This window comes from Rissa tridactyla, chromosome 1 (genome assembly GCF_028500815.1).
Source record: "Rissa tridactyla isolate bRisTri1 chromosome 1, bRisTri1.patW.cur.20221130, whole genome shotgun sequence".
NCBI classification, from domain to species: Eukaryota; Metazoa; Chordata; class Aves; order Charadriiformes; family Laridae; genus Rissa; species Rissa tridactyla.
In genome coordinates, this window is record NC_071466.1 from 11,431,349 (window position 1) to 11,440,569 (window position 9,221).

The window sequence follows — 9,221 nt, forward strand, 5'->3', positions numbered from 1 at the left end:
ACAATGCAGACTTACCCACAGACCCTGATGAGGTGCAATGCACAAGGCCCATGTGGCGGAAGTTTGTACGAAGCGCACCGTCGTCATATGCCAACTCACTGGCAGTAACGGAATGGAAAGGCGAAGAGGGACCAACGGTGGATGAGGTGGCTGGCCGGCTCCGGCGATATGAAGAAAGTCTCTCTTCCCGCCTTGTCCCAGCTGTGGAGAAACTGTCCCGAAAGGTCCAGCAACTTGAAGAGAATATGTCCTACTCCCCACCTATACGGGCCAGCATCTCAGGTACACACCACGAGGCACCCTGTGGTTCTTCTACCTGCGTGACCACGGGGAGGACATGAGGAAGTGGGATGGGCAACCTACTTGGATCCTGCGGACACGGGTACAGGAGTTGCAAGGAAGGACAACCACAAAAGGGGATCCCTCCAGGAAAAGTGCCGCCCCACTTTCCAGCGGGCAGTTCCCCAGACAGAGCAGAAGGCCTGATCTTGCTTCTGATCCTCTTGAAGGAACTTCCAAGTCATTTCTGCAAGAAGTGAGTGAGTAATGGATACTATGACTGGTATTAGAGGGGCCCTGCCTCCGGCCAGGTGGAAGAAAGGGACAACCGGGTTTATTGGACGGTGTGGGCTCGATGGCCTGGCACATCAGACCCTCAGGAGTATAAGGCTCTAGTGGACACAGGTGCACAGTGCACTCTAATACCGTCAAGCTATAGAGGGTCAGAACCCATTTGTATTTCTGGGGTCACAGGGGGATCCCAAGAGTTGACTGTACTGGAGGCGGAAGTAAGCCTAACTGGGAATCATAGAATCAGAGACTCTTCATGGCTGGAAAGGACCTTTGAGATCATCGAGTCCAACCATACACACACACAAAAACCCCCTACAATCTCTGTCACTAGAGCATGCCCTGAAGTGCCAAATCTAGGCGTTTCTTAAACACCTCTAGGGATGGTGACTCAACCACCTCCCTGGGCAGGTCATTCCAGTGCCTGACCACTCTTTCAGTGAAGTAATTCTTCCTACTATCTAATCTAAACCTCCCCTGCCGCAGCTTCAGACCATTTCCTCTGGTCCTGTCATTATTCACCTGGGAGAAGAGGCCAACACCCACCTCTCTCCAACCTCCTTTCAGGGACTTGTGGAGGGCAATGAGGTCTCCCCTCAGCCTCCTCTTCTCCAAGCTAAACATGCCCAGCTCCCTCAGCCTCTCCTCATAGGACTTGGTCTCCAGACCCCTCACCAGCCTGGTAGCTCTCCTCTGGACACGCTCCAGCACTTCAAGGTCCCTCTTGTACAGAGGGGCCCAGAACTGAACACAGCACTCGAGGTGAGGCCTCACCAGTGCCGAGTACAGAGGCACGATCACTTCCCTACTCCTGCTGGCCACGCTATTCCTCATACAAGCCAGAATGCTGTTGGCCTTCTTGGCCACCTGGGCACACTGCTGGCTCATGTTAAGCTGGCCGGCCACCAGCACCTCCAGGTCCTTTTCTGCGGGGCAGCTTTCCAGCCACTCTTCCCCAAGCCCCTGGCGTTGCTTGGGGTTGTTGTGACCGAAATGCAGGACCCGGCCCTTGGTCTTATTAAACCTCATCCAATTGGCCTTGGCCCATCCATCCAGCCTGTCCAGGGCCCTCTGGAGAGCCTTCCTTCCCTCAAGCAGATCAACACTCCCACCTAGCTTGGTGTCATCTGCAAACCTACTGAGGGTGCACTCAATCCCCTCATCCAGATCATTGATAAAGATTTTAAACAAAACTGGCCCCAAAACTGAGCCCTGAGGGACACCACTGGTGACCGGCCGCCAAGAGGATTTCACCCCACTAATCACAACTCTCTGGGCACGGCCATCCAGCCAGTTTTTAACCCAGCAAAGAGTACACTTGTCTATGCCACGATTCACCAGCTTCTCCAGGAGAATGCTGTGGGGGACGGTATCAAAGGCCTTACCAAAGTCCAGAGAGACAACGTCCACAGCCTTCCCCGCATCCAGGAGGCGGCTCACATGGTCATGGGGATCTGACTGTGGGTGAGACAAGCCAATGAATCAATTTGTGTGATGTTAATTGCTAAATAGCCCTGCCACTCTATGTCATCATTATTAGAATTGCTAGATGCCATACCAATGGGACTCCAGTAAGAATCACCCAAAACAATGGCAGATGGACTTTGATGAACGTGAGTAAAGCGCAGCGGTGATGGGATCACACCTGATCTCAGCAACTGGTGCCCAGCAACTTCCTCAAGATTGACATCTTCAACCTGCGGAACCTGGGCAGGGTCCGCACCAGCTACACCAGCGGCGAGCTCTGGATACAGCATGCAGGAGTCCAGCACCACACACCATCTCCCCTGCCCTGAGAGACTGCTCTGACAGAGGGAGCCCAAAGCCATGGGTTAAATGAACTCAACCTCAACGGACATTGTCGAGGGATGGCCCAGAGACTAAGGGTCGGTCTCTTCTCTCAAGGAACAGGCGACAGGACAAGAGGAAACGGCCTCAAGTTGCACCAGGGGAGGTTTAGGATGGATATTAGGAAAAACGTTTTCACCAACAGGGCTGTCATTGGAAGAGGCTGCCCAGGGCAGTGGTGGAGTCACCATCCCGGGAGGGATTTACAAGCCGGGCAGACGTGGTGCTGAGGGACATGGGATAGCGGTGGTTTTTGTCAGTGTTGGGTTGATGGTTGGACTTGATGATCTGAAAGGTCCCTTCCAACCTCGACCATTCTATGATAGCTGTATGTCTATAGATGTGTGTATATATCAAAGACAGGGAAAAGCGGTGGTAATTCATTGGAAAGTGTAAGATCTGGTCATGACGTTGAAGGTATAGAACAAAGGGTGGATAACGCCCGGTTCTGGCAGGAATAGGGTCAATTTTCCCAAGGAGCTGGCACGGGACACAGGTATTCCATACCATCACCATGCGAGCCATGCCCAGTCTATAGCCGGGAGCTGGCTGGAAAAGGGAGCAGGAGATCCCCGCTGGGGGGTGGGCTGGGGGCTTCCCGGCTCCGGTCGGTGAGCAGTGGTACATTAATGGTGTTCTGTACATTCCTCTAACAGCGTTATTGTTGTGGTTTTCCGCTTTCCTTCTCTGTTCTGTTAAACTGCCTTGATCTCAACCCACGAGTTTTGCCTTTTTCTTCCCATTCTACCCCTCTCCCGTGGCGGGGGGGAAGCGAGCGAGTGGCCACCTGGTTCTTTGTTGGTGGCTGAAGTTAAACCAGGACATCACCCCACGTCTCAGTTTCCCTCTTTGTAAAATGGAAACAGCGCGCTGGGCTTCATTGGTAAGGTGTTTGAAGCTCTACAATGAGAGGTGCTGAAGAAAGAGGGGGCCTTATTTTTCCTAGAGATGCCCGTAAGGGTGGAAAAGGGCTTGCTGCTTCCTTTGGTTCTGGCGAGGAAAAACAAAGCAAGGGCAAGAAGAAATGATGCTGGAGATGTAGGAGGCCCGTTCCCAAGTCCAACATTTTAACGCGTGGAGCGCAACCTTGTCCCTTGCCTCTGTCTTGCTGTAAAGGTCTCTCTCGTTCAGAGGCACTGCTGTTGAGATTCAAATCCCTTCCTAGAGCCCTCCAAAGGATGCATTCATTGCTTGCAGAGGGCACCGGGTGTTCTTCTCGCTTCCTCTGGTTTATACCATTGGGTAGACGACAGCAAAATAATTAATCTCTGAGTCAATCAGGTATTTGAACCTCCTGTAAATAGTGTGCAAGAGCTGAGCAAGGCGTTCGACACGGTCTCCCACAGCATCCTCATAGGGAAGCTTAGGAGGTGTGGGTTAAATGAATGGACATAGATATGGTGGACAGATAACTGGTTAAAAGACAGAGCTCAGAGGGTCATGACTAGGGGCAAAGAGTCTAGCTGGAGGTCAGTGACGAGTGGTGTTCCCCAGGGGTCAGTACTGGGTCCAGTCCTCTTCAATATATTCATCAATGACCTGGACGAAGGGATAGAGTGCACCCTCGGCAAGTTTGCTGATGACACAAAGCTGGGGGGGCGGGTGGCTGACACACCAGAAGGCTGTGCCGCCATACAGAGAGACCCGGAGAGGTTGGAGAGTTGGGCAGAGAGGAACCTTATGAAATTCAATAAGGGCAAGCGTAGGGTGCGGCACCTGGGGAGGAATAACCCCCGGCACCAGTCCAGGTTGGGGGCTGACCTGCTGGAGAGCAACTCTGTGGAAAGAGACCTGGGAGTCCTGGTGGGCAACAGGATGACCATGAGCCAGCAATGTGCCCTTGTGGCCAAGAAGGCCAATGGCATCTTGGGGGGCATCAAGAAGAGTGTGGCCAGCAGGTGGAGGGAGGTCATCCTCCCCCTCTGCTCGGCCCTGGGGAGGCTGCGTCTGGAGTACTGGGTCCAGTTCTGGGCTCCCCAGTTCCAGAAGGACAGGGAACTGCTGGAGAGGGGACAGCAAAGGGCTACCAGGATGATGAGGGGACTGGAACACCTCTCTGATGAAGAAAGGCTGAGGGACTTGGGTCTCTTTGGTCTGGAAAAAAGACGACTGAGGGGGGATCTTATCAACGCTTAGAAATACTGAAAGGGGGGGTGTCAGGAGGATGGGGCCGGGCTCTTTTCAGTGGTGCCCAGTGACAGGACAAGAGGTAACAGGCACAAACTTGACCATAGGAAGTTCCACCTAAACATGATGAGGAACTTCTTTCCTGTGAGGGTGGCAGAGCCCTGGCACAGGCTGCCCAGAGAGGTGGTGGAGTCTCCATCTCTGGAGACATTCCAAACCCACCTGGACGCGTTCCTGTGCAACCTGCTCCGGGTGACCCTGCTCTGGCAGGGGGTTGGACTGGAGGGTCTCCAGAGGTCCCTTCCAACCCCTGCCATTCTGTGATTCTGTGGGCCTCTTCACTAGGCTCTTATCAGGCTGTGTAAATCCCGACCTGTACGAATGAATGTCGGTCGTGTCTCTCACATACACGGAGCGTGCTCAGCCCATTACATTTCATGACAACAAGAAGCCTCTGTGACTAATGAGGAACCCAGAGAAGCCAAATGCCTTGGCTTGGAGTAAAATCTTGAGGTGTGACTGTTTTCACTCCAAACTGACGGAAAACACCATCTCCTGCTGAAGAATCTCTGGGGAGAGCCAGGTTCCTTTTACCCCCAGAAGCGAGGCACCCCTGGGAGCTGCACACATCGGGGAGGATCCACTGAATTCCGCATCTGGCATGCAAAGCAGCATGACAGCATGGTGTACACCAGCCACAGTCGTGGTCTGGCCCAGTTCAACACAGCATCCCTAAAGAGTGAGATGTGCTTCCATCTTTTTGCAGTTTAGTGGGATTCAACCCCCCGGCCTCGACTTAAGCGTAGACGTAAGCGCCGGGGCTGGCAGGTGACTCAGAATCCCCAGCTTGAACTAGAGGAGACAGAGGGACCCCCAGCCTAGGAAGGACTCGTGGAACTGCTGGGGCTTGTTGTTCAGCCTCTGCAGCATTCTGTACCTGGCTGAGGAGGTTGGAAAGCCCCGTTTCTGCGAGTGGTTCTCAGGCTCGTTACAATGCTAAAACGTAATCTAGGGAAGGTAGTTATGTTAGCATTTCTGTAAGCGCCCTTTCTCTGGGCCTGGGGACCTCACCTTTCTCTGGCTATTGGAGAGAGGAAGGGAATGGGAGTTTTGAAGCACAAAGTCTTACCTTTAGAGTAGCCAAACTGCATTTCCTTTCTGCCCGGTTTTGGAGCAGCCTCTCCACAGGGGTGACACTTAGAAAGGCCCACACTTCCAGAAAGAACAGCCGTTGGCATGACAAGGTGAGCTGTAGCAGCTCATTGTCCAGCAGCTCATGGTCATTGTTCCACTGAAGTGTTAATTCCTTCAAAAAAGAACAAATGTTGTTAGTGCTACTCAACAGAACTGGTGAGCGCAGTAACTAGAATTCAATAAACAAGTTTCCCAATACTACCAACAGAAGGGACTGGCAGCAGATCAATTTTGTCCCTTGACAGGAGCAGAGAATCAGTTTTGGGTAACAACAACAGTAGATGCTACGGTAATCCCAACTCTCCCGTGGAGATGGGGGGGGCCCTCGTGCATTACACCCCACCCAGAGAGATAGACAACTCCTGTTACCGTTAGAAGATGCTGCACCCTCAGCTCATGCCATGATCTTACTTGACATATTGGAAATTATCCCCGGTACGAGAGTAGATCCAAAGACAATTTCTAGAAAGCTTTGCAGATCCCGGCTGTTCCTTGGAAGCTCTGCAGCGCAACAGAACCTAAAGAGCGCTGTCAGCAACCATCAGGCCGTGTGCTTCCCTCAGGCGTGCAAAGACCTGATGCTCATTGACGCGGGTCAAGGTTGTCACACACCTTTGGTGGCACATCCTGCGTGACACCACAGGGCTCTGACATGGGCACCAGTTAATTTACATCCGCTCTAGACGTTTGTGTGTTGCCAAAAGGGAGCAGAACCACGAGTGCAGGCTGACGCAGGCTACAGCTCCACAAGCAAACAGGGTACAGACTCCTCTCCTCATAAGCACATTTCCCTGCAAAAGGGTGGGGTTCAGAAACATCGGAAAGGATAAGCAAGTTACCAGTTACTAAACGTGAACATGTCTAAGTAGAAGAAGCCTAAAGCGGTTTCACAAAACTGAGGTTTTCCTGCCTGTAAAACTCTTTTTGCTCACAGCTGACATCCCAGCACCAGTATTTTGGGTGTTTCAGCTTTTTATGAGGGCAACCTGACATCAGCCTGACAGTGAAGACTGGCATAACGGGCATCGCAACTGGACAAGGACAACGACCTCAACCAGGCTAGAGTGGAACACCGCAGTGGCTCGCTTATGAAAATGACCCTCTGGCCATAACACTGAAGTGGTCAGGAATTCCTCCTGCTGAGCGCTGCTATGCAGAAGGCCTGGAGGATCACTTTGCTTAGCTTTGTGATACCGCGGTGAGATGTCCCTCTGGGTTCCCGTACCTGCAGAACACGCCAGGAGGCTGGGAGGAGGTTGGTGAGGGTGCGTCTCATTCTCCAGCCTGGGTCTCTGAAACTGTAGCTCCGCAGACTCTTATGCTGCTGACTGGCATCTCCGCTGGCAGGATCCTGGCTAGGTGATCGTGCTTCATGACTCTTTCAAAGAAGAGGTTCACGCTGAGTTTTGGGGCTCTCTTGGTCAAGTTGGCCCACAACGTTCCTCTGAGCACTTGCCCATGAGGGGCGTGGATATGACATTGGATATTCAAGGTGCACAGGGAATGAGCGCTGTGCTCCCGCAGGGTGTTCAGCAGCTCGTCAGAGATGCAGTTGTAATTGAAAGTCAGGATGACCAGGCTGTGGAACTTGGCCATAGTTTGGTGGAACAAGGCACTGCTGAAGACAGGAAGGTGGAGGCTGAAAAAATTCTCGACACCGATTTCAGACAGAGAGCTTTCATTTGTCAAGCAGCTGAGAGAACGCAGAAGTTCACAGCCTTCTTCCAAGGTTACTCTGGCTCCTTTTAAGTTGAGAGAATCAAGCCGTTAGCTCATTCTTTTCAGGAAGGTAGAGAAGTTCTTGAGAAACTGAGCCCTCATCACATTTTCACGGATCAAGTGGTCTAATCCCAGGTACCCGATGCTCAGGGACACCAGGCGACTGTTACACTCGCCCAAGCATGAAAGAAGACCTCTCATAGTCACGTGACATTTTGGGGTAAAGCCAGTATTGCAAGGATTCCATAAGTTGATCTCAAGTCGCTCCAGCTACTTGCCAAATTTCCTGAGGCACCTGTGGAATGTGGATAATGAGGTGAAGTCTCTGTGCTCAAAGAGCAATTAAGACTGGCTTTGCTATCTCTTGTGCAACCCAGGGGAGTGAAGGCTTGTCTGGCTATCACAGGCTACATAAATGACGGGGTAGTCTTGGGGAGCCAGGACAGCCCTGCTTTTCATCAGCAGAGACAGTAAAATCAAGAGACCTCGTGTAGCTCTTTGTTTCCTTGAGAGGCTGCCATGTCTGGTAATTGACCTTTGCCTCCTTACCTGTGAAATGCATATTAAAGTTGACGCCCCTGTATATGCTAATGAAGCTTTTAGAGATCATGCTAAACATATATGACTACAGCACTCGTCTCTCCACCCCAATCATACTACACGTCACCTAGGGGAGGGAAACCTTGTAAGTTTGGGGATAAAAGGATGGAGAAAATGACTGTTAAATTGGGAGAGAAGAAACTTGATACGTGACGGACCAGTCGACGGGCTGTGTTCTCTCCCTCCGCCCCAGGCAGGGACGCCTTTCTGGGTAAGCGCTGTGCCTTTCACCCTCTGGTGAATGTTACCCCGGGTTGTTGTACTGTCGTTATTTTTGCTAGCAATATTAACCTTAAGTAATTAGCGCTATTGTAGTCAGTGAATTTATCAACGGCAATCTCGAATCTGCAACTGTCGCTCTCAATAAAGTAACTAATTTTGATTATTTGTGAATCTGATTCAGTGAAAGTCCTGTGGTGGGACTCTGATAGTAAATCAGTGAAAGTCCTGGGACTCTGACAGACAAATATGGAAACTACAGTCCTTTTAACGCGACAGGCACCACAGTGCACTTTGCAACTCCAGTGTGTCCTCCCTTGAGGGTTGGCCGTTGAAGGTGCTGGTTCTGCTTTTCCAGAGGGATCCCGAGTGCAGGGCCCAATTCCATTTTTTACAGACCAAGGCAGCGTTAGATCTGTCCCTGTCGTCTGACCAATGGAAGACACGTCTCAGACAGACATCAGGTAGGTGAGCCCAGGGGCTCTGCTCAGCTTCGCTGTCATCTTCCATTGAGAGTTTTTCACTTCTCTTCTGGGTGTTGAGCCAAACCTAGACGAAGAAAGGTGTGGGTAGATTTCTTGCCATTCCCAACAGCATAGGCTTCCAAGCAAACGCATGAAAGTTTGCTTCTTCAATGGCCTGGGGGGCACAGGGAGTTGGGAGGGGACAGAGCCAGGACAGCTGACCCCGACTGAGCAAAGGGACATTCTGTGCCATTTGACGTCACGCTCAGTATATAAAGCTGGGGAAAGAAGAAGGAAGGGCTGATGTTCAGAGTGATGGCATTTGTCTTCCCAAGTCACCGTCACGCTGCCGGAGCCCGGCTTTCCTGGAGACGGCTGAACCCCCGCCTGCAATGGGAAGCAGCCAACGGGTTCCTTGTTTGGCTTTGCTTGTGCGCGCGGCTTTTGCTTTGCGTATTAAACTGCCTTTCTCTCACGCCA

General features: G+C 51.9%; 1 pseudogene; it reads right to left on the minus strand.

Moving 5' to 3' along the window:
* Positions 1-3,648: 3,648 nt before the first annotated feature.
* Positions 3,649-8,787, minus strand: LOC128915920 (F-box only protein 39-like; annotated as a pseudogene).
* Between the last annotated feature and the right edge of the window lie 434 nt (positions 8,788-9,221).